Source organism: Chenopodium quinoa, unplaced genomic scaffold, assembly GCF_001683475.1.
Source record: "Chenopodium quinoa cultivar QQ74 unplaced genomic scaffold, ASM168347v1, whole genome shotgun sequence".
Taxonomy (NCBI): domain Eukaryota; kingdom Viridiplantae; phylum Streptophyta; class Magnoliopsida; order Caryophyllales; family Amaranthaceae; genus Chenopodium; species Chenopodium quinoa.
This window is the reverse complement of record NW_018742817.1, coordinates 3639835-3656231: the sequence shown is the minus strand read 5'-3', so window position 1 is coordinate 3656231 and position 16397 is coordinate 3639835. Positions and strand designations below refer to the sequence as shown.

Below are 16397 nucleotides of genomic sequence, written 5' to 3'. Positions count from 1 at the left end.
TTGATGTGGAAAAAAGGTTGCTGATAAAAAACCAGGATTGATGTTGCTGATAATAAGAAGAATCATGAATTTGGCTATTTGTCTATCTTGTTCTTAATTTAGTTTTAAGTTGCATTCATTGAGTAGTATAATCATGCTTGTGCTGACTATGCAAGACAGAAGATGTCAAAAGCTGTCTATAATTTAGTGTTGTTGTGGCAAGTTAAAGAGGTCACTTGAGATGAGTTTTGGGGAGCTCTCAATATGCGGGGAGTCTCACATCATGCATCAAGTAAGCCTCTAATGATTGCCTCTCTTTCCTTTAAGTTTCACACTCTAATAATTTATCATTTACTCATAGCTTGCACCATGTTGCGAATATTAGATATTATAGTGTGATCAAAAAACATGTAAAAATATTGTAGCTTATTCAGTTTATTGCTCTTCTGATTTCCAATTAATAAACTATGTGTTTTATTTGCGTAGCTCAATGTAGTGTCATAGTTTATCAAATGCCATTTATGTAAATATTTGGTTTTTAATATTTGTGCTTATATAATAAAATACTCATTGTAGTATTTTTGTACTGTTGTCAAGAAACTAAATTTGACTATGTTACTTCCCGGAATTGAAGCTCAAACATTCAACTATTCAAGCTAATTGCTATATCTGAATTGTATTATACAGTTTTCAACCATTGTAGTTTTATGGAGTGGATTTTGGTCATTACCTTGATAACAGATTTGTGGATCATTTGTATAAAAGCTTTGGCTACCTTTCTTGGTTTGTTGAGGAGCCGGAAGGGTGCATTGTAGGATTGTATCTTTCTGTGCTACCTTTCCACATTCTTACTTGTTTTATAAAGCTAATTGCTCTTGCTTCAACGTAGGTTAACTCGCAGCTTATTGGCAATGTTTCCACGGAAGCATTGTCATCTGAGAAGGTAATTTCTTGTACATGTCAATTTTCAACTATTAGTCTATTAATATGTTATCTAAAAATGTTTTGGTAGTCACAACTTACTAGAAAAGGCTATTACAAGATGAATTATGTTGCAAATTCTGAGAAGAGTCTGTAGATAGGGAGCAGGGGAAGACTGTTAAGATATCAGTAACTCTTTAGTGTGTTGATGGCACACTGGCAACCCAACAGCATTTAAACAATGTTTTGGGCAGTGAAAACTTCTGCTTGTGGTGAGTTGTGTTAGGGAATTTATTATTTTTGCTTGTCTGATTGACTTTAGTGAAGAAGCTAGAATTCATTATTTTTGCTTGTCTGATTGACTTTTAGTAGAGAAGCTGAAAATTGGAAGTAATAGAGGCATAGGGGAATTTAGGATATCTTCTAATTGAGAGATGCATGTTCCAAGAAATGCATCTTAGAAGTTTGCTCCATTCAATGATCAATAGTCTTTGAGCATGGTGTTTCTTGATAATCAGAGTTTTGCGTTTTATTTTTTTTATTTATGTATCCTGATTACATTGATATAATTTCTGCTTTCTAATTCATTTCAATTTTGCTTGTTCTGTTGTTCAGTGTAGTTATACCTGTTGCCTATTGGTTATCTGCAGTCCAGGGGTTGTCATATTGCCTATACTTGCCCCTTTGGATTATTTTCCCTCTTGCAGGTCATCTTTTATTGATTAAAGAGTCTTTCCGACTTGATCATGCCAAGCTTACTCCTCTAACAAAAGATCATCGCCAATCAGAACCAAGTTTAGAAACAGATTTGTGTGTGACCTTGTATTTTATTTTATATTTTTTTTTGGACGAAAATTATAATATTACAGCCTTTTTTTAATGAAAATATGTAACTTTATATATATGTTAGTGTTTCTATATCAATTTAAGTGAAAAAAATGCAAATAAAAAAAAATTATTTTTTTATTTTTTTGAGGTACTTTTGGCACCGGTTTTGAACCAGAACCGATGCTAAAATGTTTTTTTTTTTGGGCCATTTTTCTCACCGGTACACAGCAAGAACCAGTGCTAAAAGTTTTTTTTTAATTTTTTTGGACAATTTTTCGAACCGGTTCACAGCATGAACCGGCGCGAAATCTAAGTTTTCGCACCGGTTTCGAACCGGTGCGAAATCTTTTGGTTTTTGGCATCCCTCAAATAAGGACCGGTTCAAAACTGGTGTGAAATGGGGGTTTTGAACCGGTGCCCATTTGTATCTTTCGCCTAGTGGTTCTATATATATAATTGTGTTTATATATGATTGAATGGTATGATTGATGCATGTTTAGGATTGCGATGATTAATTAAGTTCACTTAAATCAACCAACATAGAAACACTTGGTCCCTATAATAATGAGCCAAACTTGCCGTTCCAAGAACGACACTTAGCGAACTAATGCGTGTGGTGATGGGCTACGCTAAAGCGAGGCATCACCGCTCCCCTAGGAACGTAAGGTATACTAGGTATACAAGTTGTCTTGGTTTAGCTCAACGATATCAGTAAGGAGTCCTTAGATGTCGTGGCAATGGAGATAAAATGTCAAGGAAGCATTAGATCGACGTTTTATCGAACCAAGAGTAGCTTAGAGCTATTAGCTATTGGATTGCTTACCTTAAAATATTAAGTGTTAAGACAAACTAAAGCATGCTTAATCACTTTTTGATTTTTGGGATCTTGGAATCGTTTTATTCTCGCCTTAAAGGACATATTTTAATGCGTGGATAGGACGTGTAATAAGATTGAAAGTTTGCATGTATGCTTTGAATTACAAACTTATTATGTTATGAACTTGATAAATGGTTATACTTTGCACTTATATTTGTAGAATTCTAAATCAAATTGTATTGTTTTCAATGATTGGTAAAGGAAATCTTTTGAGAATGGTTCTCAAGGAAAGAAAAGGCATTTCTAAAATACAACTTCTCATAATTGACTTTTATAACTAAAGTCCGAAAGGACGGTTGGATATCATGTATTCAAAATACTAGGTAGTTTTGATGAACATGAAATATTGAGTTGAAAACTCAAATTGTCAATAGTTGACAACCAACATACCTTTTCGCTTCATACACAAATGAGTAGGACTCATTGATGTAGTAATTCAAGTACGAATTGAAGGAAAAGATGGAACTTTGTTTCACGGCGCATTAGATGCTTAATTATGCCTAACAAAGTTTAAAAAGTCAAGGCACTTAAAGAAATGGTTCTTAAAGTTATGAGATAGTGTATGATAATAAATATAGGAAACAAGGAACAAAGGAAAGGAATAAGATTCCTTTTCTACCCATGAGTTCATGTTATTATGGTTAACTTAGTAATTTGTTATTTTCACAAGTATTGGATACTGCTTGAGTGTTCCACTTTGAAAGTGACATCAAACCATTGAAGTCAAGCTAAGTTATTGACTTACAAGTTTAGAATGAAGCAAGTAGTGCTACATCAGTTGTAAGGTCATTTGGTTTGTTTAAAGTCCTTTTAAGCCAAGGCTGGAACGAATAATGGTTATTGTGTTCCATAATCAACAAACAATCCGTTTACACACGGAAAGACTCACATTCAATAAAAGAGCAATAGTTGCGGGTTTTATTTGAATGGCATGGTTGTCTAAGCCATGAGTCAAGAATGCTAGATTATAAACAAACATTTCCTTAACATGAAAACTCACAAGGTTCAAATCACGGACATGATTTGTGTTCTAAACATCTTTAGCAATGTCACATCGACAAGAAAGTACTCAAGGCACTATTAGATAGACTCTTGATAGTTGATCGATTCAAAATCGTTCTAAGGCAAGCAAGTCTTACTTGTTGAAATCGACAAAGAAAGGAGCTATTGTGCTTGGTATGGACAATTGACTCTATAAGCTAAAGAGAATTCCATTACTTCAATGTCTTACGAGAATTTGAAATAATGTGGCTACATTCATCAAATGTGAACAAACTGGACCTTGAGTAACTCAAATGTTCAGTGAAGTATAGAATCGACTTGGCAAGATATCAAAACGTCTAGATTAGATCGAGCGATGTTTGGTTGAGCCAAGAGTGATCATATCAAAGTTATGAAATTGAAATTTCATAATAAGCTCCACAAAGAATATAGTATGTCTTAACGGAGACCTCGATGCCATTTGGAAATGACTCGAATGATGATGGATCACATCCCTTCCTATAAAGATCTTAAAGATTTGCACAAATGACTAGTGTTACACTAAACAAAAATTGTCGAAGCTAAGAAAGGACACCATATTCAGTTATGGAAAGAAATAGTTTCTAGCGTCTTTTCAAGTATATGTCTAGGGCTCTTAGCTCTGTGGGAGTTCATTGGCTCTGTGGGAGCTAAGTGGCTCAAAAGGGCTAAGGTAGCTCGAGAAGGAGCTAACTTTTGTTTCACAACGAACTTTTACCCAAAGACAATATACATGTCTCTTTGTAAGTATTCCAGTGAGACTACGGGCATTACTTCGACAACCTAATTGAGAACATAGTATTTGTTGCTCTAAGTGGTGTCTTTCTGGAAACTAACACATTTCCAAAACAACAAGTGGGAAGAAAGTGAACTCGATGACCATCGAGATTAGCAACAACCTTAAACTGAGAATCTCCGAAGACTTTAGAAGGGCTTCATGAGAATGATTGATCAAGAATACTTAAAGGACTTCACAAGTGACTTAAATGAGAATTAAATCCTCACAAAACTTTAGAAGTGAGGGAGTAAGATCAATATAATCAAAGGGCTTTAAAAGCACCTTGAAACTCAGTGTTTGATGCAATTACCCCGTATAGGTATAGAATTCACCAGAGGCTTGGATTGAATCCTATTAATTTCTATGAAGTTAGAAATAAACCTAAGACTTACAAGCATACTATTTACCATTGGATGATGAGGGAATAGTGTCTTGTAAATTAGCTACGACAAATCCAAATTCCGAATAATGGTTAGAGGCCATAAAATCCAAAATAGACTCCATGTTTGTAAATCATGTTTGGAACTTGATTCATTTGCATGAAGGGTGAAAGACCCATCAATCGCAAATAAGTTTCAAGGAGAAAACTGAAAAATGTGGAAATGCATAAACATACATAGCTAGATTGTTTGAAAAGGATACAATTAATTCACGGCGTTAAATTTAATAAAAATCTATTCACCAATCGGAACTCTTAAGTCTTTTCGTGATTATTCTAGCAAAATTGTGCGTATGAAATAGGCAAGATAGATAACGAAACCGCCTTTTTAAAATGGGATTTTGGAAGAGACTATGGAAATAGTCTAAGGGTTTTGTAATTCTAAATAATGCTAGATTTGAAAGCAAGCTCAAGAAATCCATTGTGGGATTAAGTGAAGCATTGTATGTAGGAATTGGAACATGTATTCTCATAAAGTTAATAAAAAGTTAAGCTTATGGAGAATCATAGAAATTCTTATGAACAAGAAGTTTAGTGGGAGCAAGAGTCTATCTTGTATGGTCCAACAAGAAGTTTACGTACTCTATTGTGAAATGACTGTCAAATGCTAAATTCTTAGATTTGAAAGGATTTTCAACAATAGACCAAGCAAAAGGCGATACTTAGTACATAGTGGGAATTAAGATCTATTGGATAGACTTAATGAAATATTTAAACGAGTAGAGGAATTTACCGTGTTAAACATGAAGGACTTGGAAAGGCTTTCAACCCATATGTATAAAACTAAGTAAATGTTTTAACTAAGTATAAGCTAGGAAAATACTAAGTCAAACAAGAAAGACTCTAGTAGAGACTTTCAACCGTATCACATAGCAAACAGTTTAGCAAGACTCGGTGAAACTGGATGAGCTAAAAGCTCACATGAATGGAACAATATTGGGAATAATTCTGCAATTAAAACCATCATGTATGCTATGATATGGAGTCGTCACTCAACTTACATGCTTGGAGCATGAGAAGTATAAAATACCCATCAATTTAAATCTAAGTGATGAATCGTTAGATTATGATCAAGAAAAATCCAAAGTACTTTGATAAGTAAAAGGGGATAAGTTCTTGACGCATGGAAACAAATGTAATTTGACAATTGATGTTGCAAGCACATCCTTAGCAAGGATTAGATCCTTAATAAGGAAGCCGTTTATAAGCACGAGCTAGAATGTGTCGTGGCTTTAGAATGGTAACATGGACGCGCATCCATGTATAATTTGCGAAAATTTAAGGTAAATTTCCATAATCACAAGTGATTAGGGTCTCCCAAATCATTGTGAGCCGTTTAGAATGAAATCCAAGAAAAGCACCAGCAGAAAGTCTACTGAAATATATGTTGAGAATATTGTTGCCTGGAAGGCAATAATAAGAAAGTGTTCAATGGAAAGTTTGTTATCGAACGTTGATGATTGTAGGTTGTCAAGTTGAAAGATCCTAAGTCATGAAAATGAGTGGGAGCCATCACTTGGACAATAAATCCTAAATCACATATGATCCATAACACTCTCAAAATGTTATCATCTTATTATGAAATTGTTCGATGATGAAGATGCTAAGATTTGCAAAATAATAATAACTAAACCGATGTAATAAGTGAACGACAACATTCACCAGAATTGCATGAAAGAAATCAAGTATATTAAATATGGTTGTGATTTCTATAAATGTTTTTTGAAGAGTGTTACTCTTGAAACATTTGGGAAATCATTTATCATTATATGAAACATTGAAAGGTTTCATAGTGGAATAATAATTTTTACAAATAAATTCAACAAACTATTTAATTGTGGTTTAGAATTAAATAATGAGTCCATTCGATTTATGAGAATATTCAAAACAGGGTATCAAGACAATGTCTTGGATAAAGAAACACCTGTTAAGTAAACATTGAATATTTCAATCAAAAATTATCCCTAATCAAGGTCATTTAAATGATGGATGTTTAATGACCACTTGAGATTAGTGTGTAGTATGATTTATAGCACCGTTTCTTGTGATACGAGGACATGATTGTCATAAATCATTTGCACAGGTATTGGTTTAGAACTATACCGGATCGACCTATGAGAATACTTTAAGAGATTTAAAATCTTCATAAGTATATTTCTCATTATAGCTATCAGAACCTTTTTCCTCGACCATGAGTATTGTAAGTTCTCTTGTTTGAGTACTAATCCATTTTGATGTTGTCAAACATCTGCCGTAAATGGGGATTATTACGGCAACACTCAGACGGAGGTCCTCTTAGTAAGGGAAGCTAAAAATGCAAGACTAGGAATGTCCCCCTATTAACAATAGGGAACTCGTCTTTGTTGTTTAAAAGGACTCTCGAAGAGCGAGACTATGAAAATTTATGGCCGTGCTCAGATGGATTTTGAAAATCATCTTCTTATTGACAGTCGAACTCGAAAATCGAGAAACACTTCTGGACGTAATAAGGATGACGAAGAATCTTACCTTACAATTCATGAAGAGACATTAAGTGACATAGGAAATGGGCTATACACTAACTACACCCTTGTTCGGAAGGACAAGTGGGAGATTGAAAGGAATGGTGTCCTTCCAACAAGTGTATTATTCCGATAGAGGGTTCTGAATTATTAGAAAGATAATTCTTCAGTGAGGTCAAGTGATCGGAATGTCTAGGTGGAGGCCGCTTCTGATCAGTAATATTAATGTATAATTGATATTACAGCTTAATCTTGACTGAACCCTTCGGGTCACACCCAATCGAGTAACCGATCCGAGACGACAAATCAATCCGAAAGATTAGATGAGTCATTAGAGAATTACGAACAAAGACGTCGGACATCGAGCTTAGAGCGTCGAAACCGAGCGTCGTAAGTCAAGTCAAATTTAGAATTTGACGAGACGAGAAATCAAGCAAGCAACAAGTTCGAGCTAAGCCGTAGCCTCGCATTTGCCTAGCAATGCGAGTGCTAGGCTAGCTTATGATGTCATGCGCATCATTAGGCATACTGCAAGCATGCAACACATAGCACTCGCACAGCAGCTCGCTATGCGTGCTTGTGCTATGGGCTGTGCATGCTGGGCATCGCATAGCAGCAACATCATCGCACTCGCACAACACACGCATTGCTGGCAGCGTGCTGTGTGTGCGTGTGAGTAGTTGTGCGTGCTTGCTAGCGAGCAGCAGCATCGCGACAGCGTGCAAGCTGGCTGGGCTATGCGTGCTAGCGTAGCAGCACCAAGCAGCAGCACGCACCAAGCAGTAGCATCGCATGCATGTGCGCTGGCTAGTTGTGTACTTGTTGGCTGCGCATGTGCTGCATGCTAGATGGCTAGGCTACCCAGCCTTGGTGCTAGGCGCCACCTAGCAGCCAAGGCAGGTTGTCAGCTAGCCATGTGGCGTGGTGTGTGCCGATTTTGTGTGGGGACCGAAATTAAGGGGGTTGCTTGGTGAGCAAGGGGTTTTGTCCACCCCTTAAATGGTCCTTACCTACTCTTGCTCTCCATGTGACACTTGGAGCCTGTTGATTCCCTTGCATTTTATTTTGTTTTTGATTAAATAAAATTGAAGAAAAATGAAAATCTCCCACATTGATGGAAGAAGGGAGATCAAGTCTCCTTTCCCTATAAATACCCAAGTTTTGGGTTTGGGAACGATGACTTGAGTTGAACTCAATAAGGCATCTCCCTATAGGTGAGAAAACCTTTAAGTTCGTAATACTCTAGTCATTTCTTGGTCTAGCCCCGACTAACCTTCGGGGTAGAGGCCGTTCGGGTCGGATCTCAAGGGTGGAGTCCGTCGGAGGCTCTCGCACTTGCGGAGCTAAGGCTTTGATGTCCGAGCACTATAGGAGCGAAGCATGCGTCGAGGGTAAGAATGTCATTCCACTTTCTTTTTCTTTTGTTGTTTAATTATGTGATTGCATGCTTAGTTTCTTTAATTAGTGGGCGGGTCTTGGGCGGGTTTCTCTTCCGCGTAGTGTTGGACGCTACGAAACCCACAATTACTAGTAGTTGCATAATTGGTGGAGATGTCTCGAATACGGCGTTTCTAAGAAGACAAGCCAAAAGGATGCAACGAAGACCCTTGAAGACTCAAGGGTTCATGCTAGTTGCCAAATGCATCTTTTACTTATGTTTTCTATATACAATTGTGTTTATATATGAATGAATGGTATGTTAGATGCATATTTAGGATTTTGAATGTTGCGATGATTAATTAAGTTCACTTAAATAAACCAACATAAAAACCCTAGGTCCCTATAATATTGAGCTAAATTTGCCATTCCAAGAACAACACTTACCGAACTAATGCGCATAGTGATGGGCTACGCCAAAGAGAGGCATCACTACTTCCCTAGGAACGTCAGGTATACTCGGTATACAAGTTGTCTTGGTTAAGCTCAACGATATATCAGTAAGGAGTCCTTAGATGTCGTGGCAATGGAGATTAAACGTCAAGGAAGCATTAGATGCGACGTTTTATAGAACCAAGAGTAGCTTAGAGCTATTAGTAATTAGATTGCTTACCCTAAAAATATTAAGTGTTAAGACAAGCCAAAGCATGCTTAATCACTTTTTGATTTTTGGGATCTTGGAATCGTTTTATTCTCGCCTAAAAGGGACAAATATTAATGCGTGGATAAAACGCTCAATAAGATTGAAAATTAGTATGTATGCTTTAAATTTCAAACTTATTGGTTTTATGAATGGTTTTTCATTTCAAATTCTTTCAATTGTAGAATCATGTCTGCAAATAACCGAAACAACCAATTTTCGTTACGCTCAATCCTCGATAAGGAGAAGTTGAGTGGGCCAAATTTTTTTGATTGGCAAAGGAACTTACGTATAGTTCTCATGCAAGAGCAAAAGAAATGCGTCCTTGATGAGGAAATGCCCGACGCTCCCAATGAGGAGGTCACTCAGGCTGCCCTTAACCGATGGCAAACTGCCAATCGGGATGTCAAGTGCATCATATTGGCCACGATGTCTCCGCACCTCCAAAAGACTTTCTTTGAAAGGGAGACGACTTTTGAAATCATTTCTGAACTTCAGAACATGTTCCAAGAGCAGGCCCAAACTAAAAGGTTCAAAACTCACAAGCAGATCCTTGAGAGCAAGCTCAAGAAAGGAGAGCCAGTCAGCCCACATGTACTTAAAACGATCGGATTATTTAAGAACATGGAAAGGCTTGACGCTGGGTATTCGACCGAGATGGCAATTGACATTATTCTCCATTCACTACACTAAGGCTATGATCAATTCAAGATGAACTATAATATGCACAGCATGGAGAAAACCCTCACTGAGCTTCATGGGATGTTCAAGATGATCAGTTCAGATTCCATATGCTTCGCTTATTGGATCGATCATGTATGCCATGATATGTACTAGGCCAGATGTATCGTATGCCTTGAGTGCTACGAGTTGATACCAATCAGACCTAGGAGAGGCGCATTGGACTGCAGCAAAGAATATCCTAAAGTACCTGAAAAGGAACAAGGATAAATTCCTGGTCTATGGTGGAAGTAATGATTTGGTTGTTGAAGGTTATACCAACGCAAGCTTCTAGACTGACAGAGATGACTCCAAGTCGCAGTCAGGGTACATATTCTGTCTAAATGGAGGAGCGTTTAGTTGGAAGAGTGCTAAGAAAAGCTCTACTGCAGATTCTAAAACTGAAGTCGAATACTTGGCAGCTTCAGAAGCAGCTAAGGAGGCAGTTTGGATTCGTAAGTTCATTAGCAAACTTGATGTTGTACCCTCCATCAAGGATTCGATAGACCTCTATTGTGATAACAATTGAGCTATTGCTCAGGCTAGGGAGCCAAGGGAACATCAGAAGGTCATACATGTCAAAACGCGATTTCACATGATAAAGAAATGGAAGTCTGAGGGTGAAATCAGAATTTGTAAGATTGAAACGGACGACAATGTAGCCGACCACTCACTAAACCTTTGCCTCAAGTGAAACACAACAAACACATTGAGGCAATGGGAATCAGGCACGTTAGAAATTGGCTTCGATTTCCCTATTATGTGTTTTAATTAAATTTGAGGTATTTAATGTAAAACACTATGTTAAACCATTTGTTTTTGGGTAATTAAATTTTCTGCAAAATTATTATCACTCCATTTCTATTTAATTGTGGTTTAGAATTAAATAATGAGTCAATTCGATTTTTGAGAATATCTTGGATAAAGAAACACCTGTTCAGTAAACATTAAATATTTTCAATCGAAAATTATCCCTAATTAAGGTAATTTGAATGATGGACGATTAATGACCACTTGAGATTAGTGTGTAGTATGATTTATAGCACCATTTCTTGTGCTACAAGGACATGATTGTTATAAATCATTTGCACAGGTATTAGTTTGGAACTATACTGAATTGACCTATGAGAATACTTTAAGAGATTTAAAATCGTCATAAGTATATATCTCATTATTGCTATCGGAACCATTTTCCACCATGAGTATTGTAAGTTCTCTTGTTTGAGTACTAGTCCGTTTTGATGTTGTCAAACGTCTGCCGTAAATGGGGATTATAACGGCAACACTCAGGCTGTTAGGTCCTCTTAGTAAGGGAAGCTAATAATACAAGACTGGGAATGTCCCCCTATTAACAATAGAGAACCTATCTTTGAGCGAGACTGAAAATGCATGGCCGTGCTCAGATGGATTTTAGAAATCATCTGCTTATTGACAGTCGAACTCGGAGATTGAGAAACACTTATGGACGTAATAAGAATGACGAAGAATCTTACCTTATAGTTTATGAAGAGACATTAAGTGACATAGGAAATGGGTCATACACTAACTGTACACTTATCGGGAAGGACAAGTGGGAGATTGAAAGGAATGGTGTCCTTCCAACAAGTGTTTTATTTCGATAGAGGGTTCGAAATTATTAGAAAGCTTATTATTCTGTGAGGTCAAGTGATCGGAATGTCTAGGTGGAGGCCGCTTCCGATCAGTAATATTAATGTATAATTAATATTACAGCTTAATCTTGACTGAACCCTTCCGGTCACACCCCAATCGAGTAACCGATCCGAGGCGACGAATCAATTCTTAGGATTAGAGGAGTCATTAGAGTATTACAAACAAAGACGTCGGATATCGAGCTTAGAGCGTCAAAACCGAGCGTCGTAAGTCGAGTCGAATTTAGAATTCGACGAGACGAGGAATCATGTAAACAACAAATTACAAATATACCCCTAGCCTCGGAATGCCCCGAGCAATCCGAGAGCCAAGTGCAATCTAGCTAACTGGTGCGGCATGGCGAACATTGTTGGCGCGCTAGGCGTGCTAGCATGCTAGTGCCTCGCACATAGCAGCACCTGCCGTACAATCGCAAGTCCAGCAGCACGCAAATGCTTGCTGGGCCTTGCTAGCACGAGGAACGCAGCAGCAGCACCAGCACGCATGGCTGGGCTAGCAAATGCCTTGCGAGAGTATCGAGCTGCGAGCATCACCCCTCACAAGCAACGCACCAGCTGCTAGCATAGCACGCTGGGCATCGCTAGCGAGGGATGCACCTAGCAGCAGCCCGCTAGAAAGCGAGGCATGCGTGTTGGGCTGCTCGCATGCGCTGGCGAGCTGGCAGGCCCAGCTAAGGTACCAGGCCGTCAGCTGGGCGTGCCTTTGGTATCTAGCTCGGGCGCCAGCTGGTGCGTGCTGAGTGGAGGCGTGTGGCAGCCGGTTTGTTTGGGAATTACTTGGGGAGCAAGTGGTGTTTGGTCCCCCCCTAGTGGTCCTCACCTAGCCCCCTTGCTCACCTCTTGTCACTTGTTGTTTGTTGATCCACTTGCATTTTAATTTGTTTTTGAATCAAAATAAATTGAATAAAGTGCATTTTAACCAACTCTCCCACAATTACGGGAGATTGGAATTCAAGGCACCCTTCCCTATCAATACCCATCATTTGGGATTGGGAAGGGACACTTGAGTTGAGAATTTTAAGGGATCTCCAAGAAGAGAATACCTTAATTCTAATACTCTAAGTTCTTGGTCTTGCCTCGACTAACATTCAGGGTAGGGACCGTTCGGGTCGACTCTCGAGGGTGTGAGCCGTCGGAGGCTCACGCGCTTGCGGAGCTAGCGCTTTCAAGTACGAGCTCTAAAGGAGCGTAGCACGCGTCGAGGATGAGATCGTCTTTTCTCTCTCTTAGTTAATTATGTGATTAATATTTAATATGCATGTTTAGTTACATTAATTTGTGTGCGGGTCTTGGGAGGGTTTCATTCCGCGTAGTGTCGGACACTACGAAACCGAACACCTTCCTTCTCTCTTTGGCCCAAACAGGACTAGCAAGTCTATCTGGCTAACTGGGTGGATAATGCTCCCACCAAACCCAACCAACGGGTTAGAGATATCCTTTAGTGCATCTTCCAGGAACTTTAATTTTTTTCAAACAAGTTAAGCTGATTATGTCGGACGAGTTGTCGGTGTCTATTAGCACTCGTCCAACCTTCAAATTAGCAACCTTCAATATGAACACCATTGGATCATCAAGGGGAGTCCTAATCTTAACTTTGTCTGCCTTGCAGACAATCACCTCTGGGAATGGCTCCACCTTCACATCTTTCGTGTGCATGACCTTTCCAAATTGCCGAATATCCTGCTTAATTCCCTTCCTGGTTGGGTCGTCTGCAGCAAAGCCGCCTGATATGACGACCATGAACCAATACTACAAAATTATCCAAAAGAATCACTAAAAAGAAATTCTTAATAAAAGAAACCTGTTTTCTCAAATAAGGGGTCTCTTATACATGTAAATAAGAAACCCCTTCTAAAGAAAAATGGTTCCTTATATATTTCTATAAGTTTACTTATATTTAAGGAATCACTTTTACAAAAAGGGGTTTCTTAGATTTATTTTTTTGGTTTCTTAATCAGCTTTAATACTCCTTTAAAAATAAAAAAAATCCGAAAAAAACTGAAAAAAAAAGATAAAACCAAACCCTAAAAACAACAAAACTACCCCCCCTTTTATTTCTCTTTTCTCTCTCCTATCCTTTTGCCTCTTCAGATCTTTTTCTTTACTCCTCCGCCCCCTCCTTCTCTCTCATCCGCCCCCTCTCTCTCTTCCTTCTCCTTCCTTCATTTCTCTTCTCCTTCTCAATTCGATCTCCTCTCTTCTCCTTCTCACACCAACAACAAAAACCACCACCGCTGCGGAACCAACAACCACCACCACCACCATATTCAACCAACAAAACCCATGGAAGTGTTGTTGTCTTCCTTCTCGCCGGCGTCGCATGCCGTGTTCTCAAATGTAATGGTTACTCATGTCAAATTCGACCATGAAACCTCTAGATCTAGAGGTTTCATGGTCGAATTTGACCATATTAAACCAAATTCAAGGTGACATTCAAAGCAAAATTCGATTTTAAAGGTTTTTTTTTTATTTATTTTTTAAAAAAAAATTCACAACTTGTTTCGTTGGTTTGGATGTGGGTGGTTTTTGGTGGGTCTGGTGGGTGGGTTCGGGTTAAAGGTCCTTAGGTGGGTTAAGGTGGTGGGTGGATTAGGGTTAGGTGGTGTAAGGTGGTGGGTGGGTTCGGTCAGGGTTAGGAGGATCTAGGCCAGGTGGGTTTAGGATTTGGGTGCATCTGGGCTAAGTGATACGTGGGTATGGGTTAGGAGGATTTGGGCTAGGTGGGTTAGGTTTCGTGGTGGTCGTGGTGGGTGAGGGGTGGGGTTACGGTGGTGGGTTGGGTTGAGGTGAGGTTACGGTTTTTTCTTAATTGTTTAACTAGTTTGCTTATGCATGTGTACATTTTGATTTTGATATTCTATGTCAATTTTTTTGAGATTATTCTTTTTTAATTACTTTTAAATTCGTCTATTTCATTCAAATTTTCTTTGTAACCTTTGAGTTATCATTAATTCATTAATTTTTTTTGTGTTTTGCAGGTGGAATTAAAATCCAACAAAGGAATTAGAAGAATCTAATGCTTTTTTTTTTGTTTAAACTGTAATTTCTGTATTAGTTTTAAATAACTGATTTTTGTTTATGTACTAACGTTTTGTATAGTAAATTAATACTATTAAGTACTCGTATCATATTTTTTTTTCTAATTTAGCCTGTATTATTATTTATGTGAAAGTTCTAAGTTTTCTAACTGTATTAGAGTTATTAAATATACAAGTATATTGTGGTATAACTATCGCGTATATGAAAAATGTATTTGATAGTTATATTGCAATATATATAACTATTTTATTTAATTTATGGACAAATCAAAGAGACCCCCTCTTAGAAAAGTGGTCCCTTAAGTACAAATATAAGAAACCCCTTTTCTGAAAAAAGGGGTTCTTTTAATACTATGATTTAATAATTTAAGGAGCATTTAAGAAACCCCCTTTTTTAGAAAAGGGGTTATTTAATAAGATCAAACAAACCCCCTTAAAAAAGTGGTTTCTTAACGTAAGAGACCATTGAACTTGAGACCCCCTCTAAAGTGGTTTCTTATGCCAATTTTAGGGGGTTTCTTTTCATGTTTTTGTAGTAGTGAACGCGGAGTCCGTGCTATTTTCATCTTCATCATCTTTTTTCTTTTTCCTTCTTCTTCTAGGACTTGTTGTCCGTCCGAGAGTAGGTGAATTTAGACTTCAGAACGTACAAGTTGAGCATGCCCTTCTCGACCAACTTATCTAACAGCCTTTTTAAATTGTTGCAGTCGTTCGTATCATGCCCCAAATCCTTGTTGTAATGGCAGTACTTGTTTTTGTTTCTGTACTGGGTCGGCCCTCACAAAGGCTGGGGCTTCTCAAACTCGAACTTGTCTTTGATTTCCATCATAATTGAGTAATAATCTTTGTTGTATTCATACTATGGCTCGTACATCTTGGCTTTCTTGGACTTGGTCTGTTGGCAATCAGCCACCCAAACCTTTTTTCTTTTGTTGTTTCCTTCTTTCTTTTTGACGGCCGAGTCTTGCTGAGAGGATGACTTATTCTCAGTGCCCGAGGCCGGATCTTCTGATTTTGTCAGCGAATAGAAATCACCTACCTCAATGCATCATTCAGCCTCCCGTAGAACACCTGCGTATGTCCGAATCTTTTTTCTGATCAGTTCAAACTTGAAACCATTGTGCCTTAGACCTCAAAGAAACTCAAAGTAGGCCATTTCATCCGGCAGATTATGAATTTGTGCTTTCTCCATATTAAACCTCTATACGTACGAACGCAACCTCTTTTTTCCCTTAGACGATGGTCGCCAAGTTAAGACTAGTCTTTCGGGGTGGTATGTTATAGGAGAGATTTCCAACAAACAACATGCTGAGAGTTGTAAAGCAATTGATGCATCCGGCCGGGCATACTGTTGAACTAGTCCTGAGCCACTCCCTTGAGGGTGGCTGGGAAGCATTTACACCAAGTATCATCATCCACACTTTGCAAGTACATGAGATTTCTGTACAAGGATATGTGCTCCTCTGGGTTGTCCGTACCATCGTAGACGCCCACAAGTACACTCTTAACTTTGACTGGATGAGGAGAGTTTAGAATTTCATGAGAAAAC

At 38.2% G+C, this 16397-nt stretch overlaps 1 long non-coding RNA gene across 1 annotated transcript; it reads left to right on the top strand.

Annotated features, from left to right (window-relative positions):
• Window positions 1–14018: 14018 nt before the first annotated feature.
• LOC110725907 lies at window positions 14019–14953 on the top strand. The gene is made up of 2 exons (XR_002512255.1): window positions 14019–14236; window positions 14789–14953. It is a non-coding gene; the product is annotated as an uncharacterized LOC110725907 (long non-coding RNA).
• The last annotated feature ends 1444 nt before the right edge of the window (window positions 14954–16397 follow it).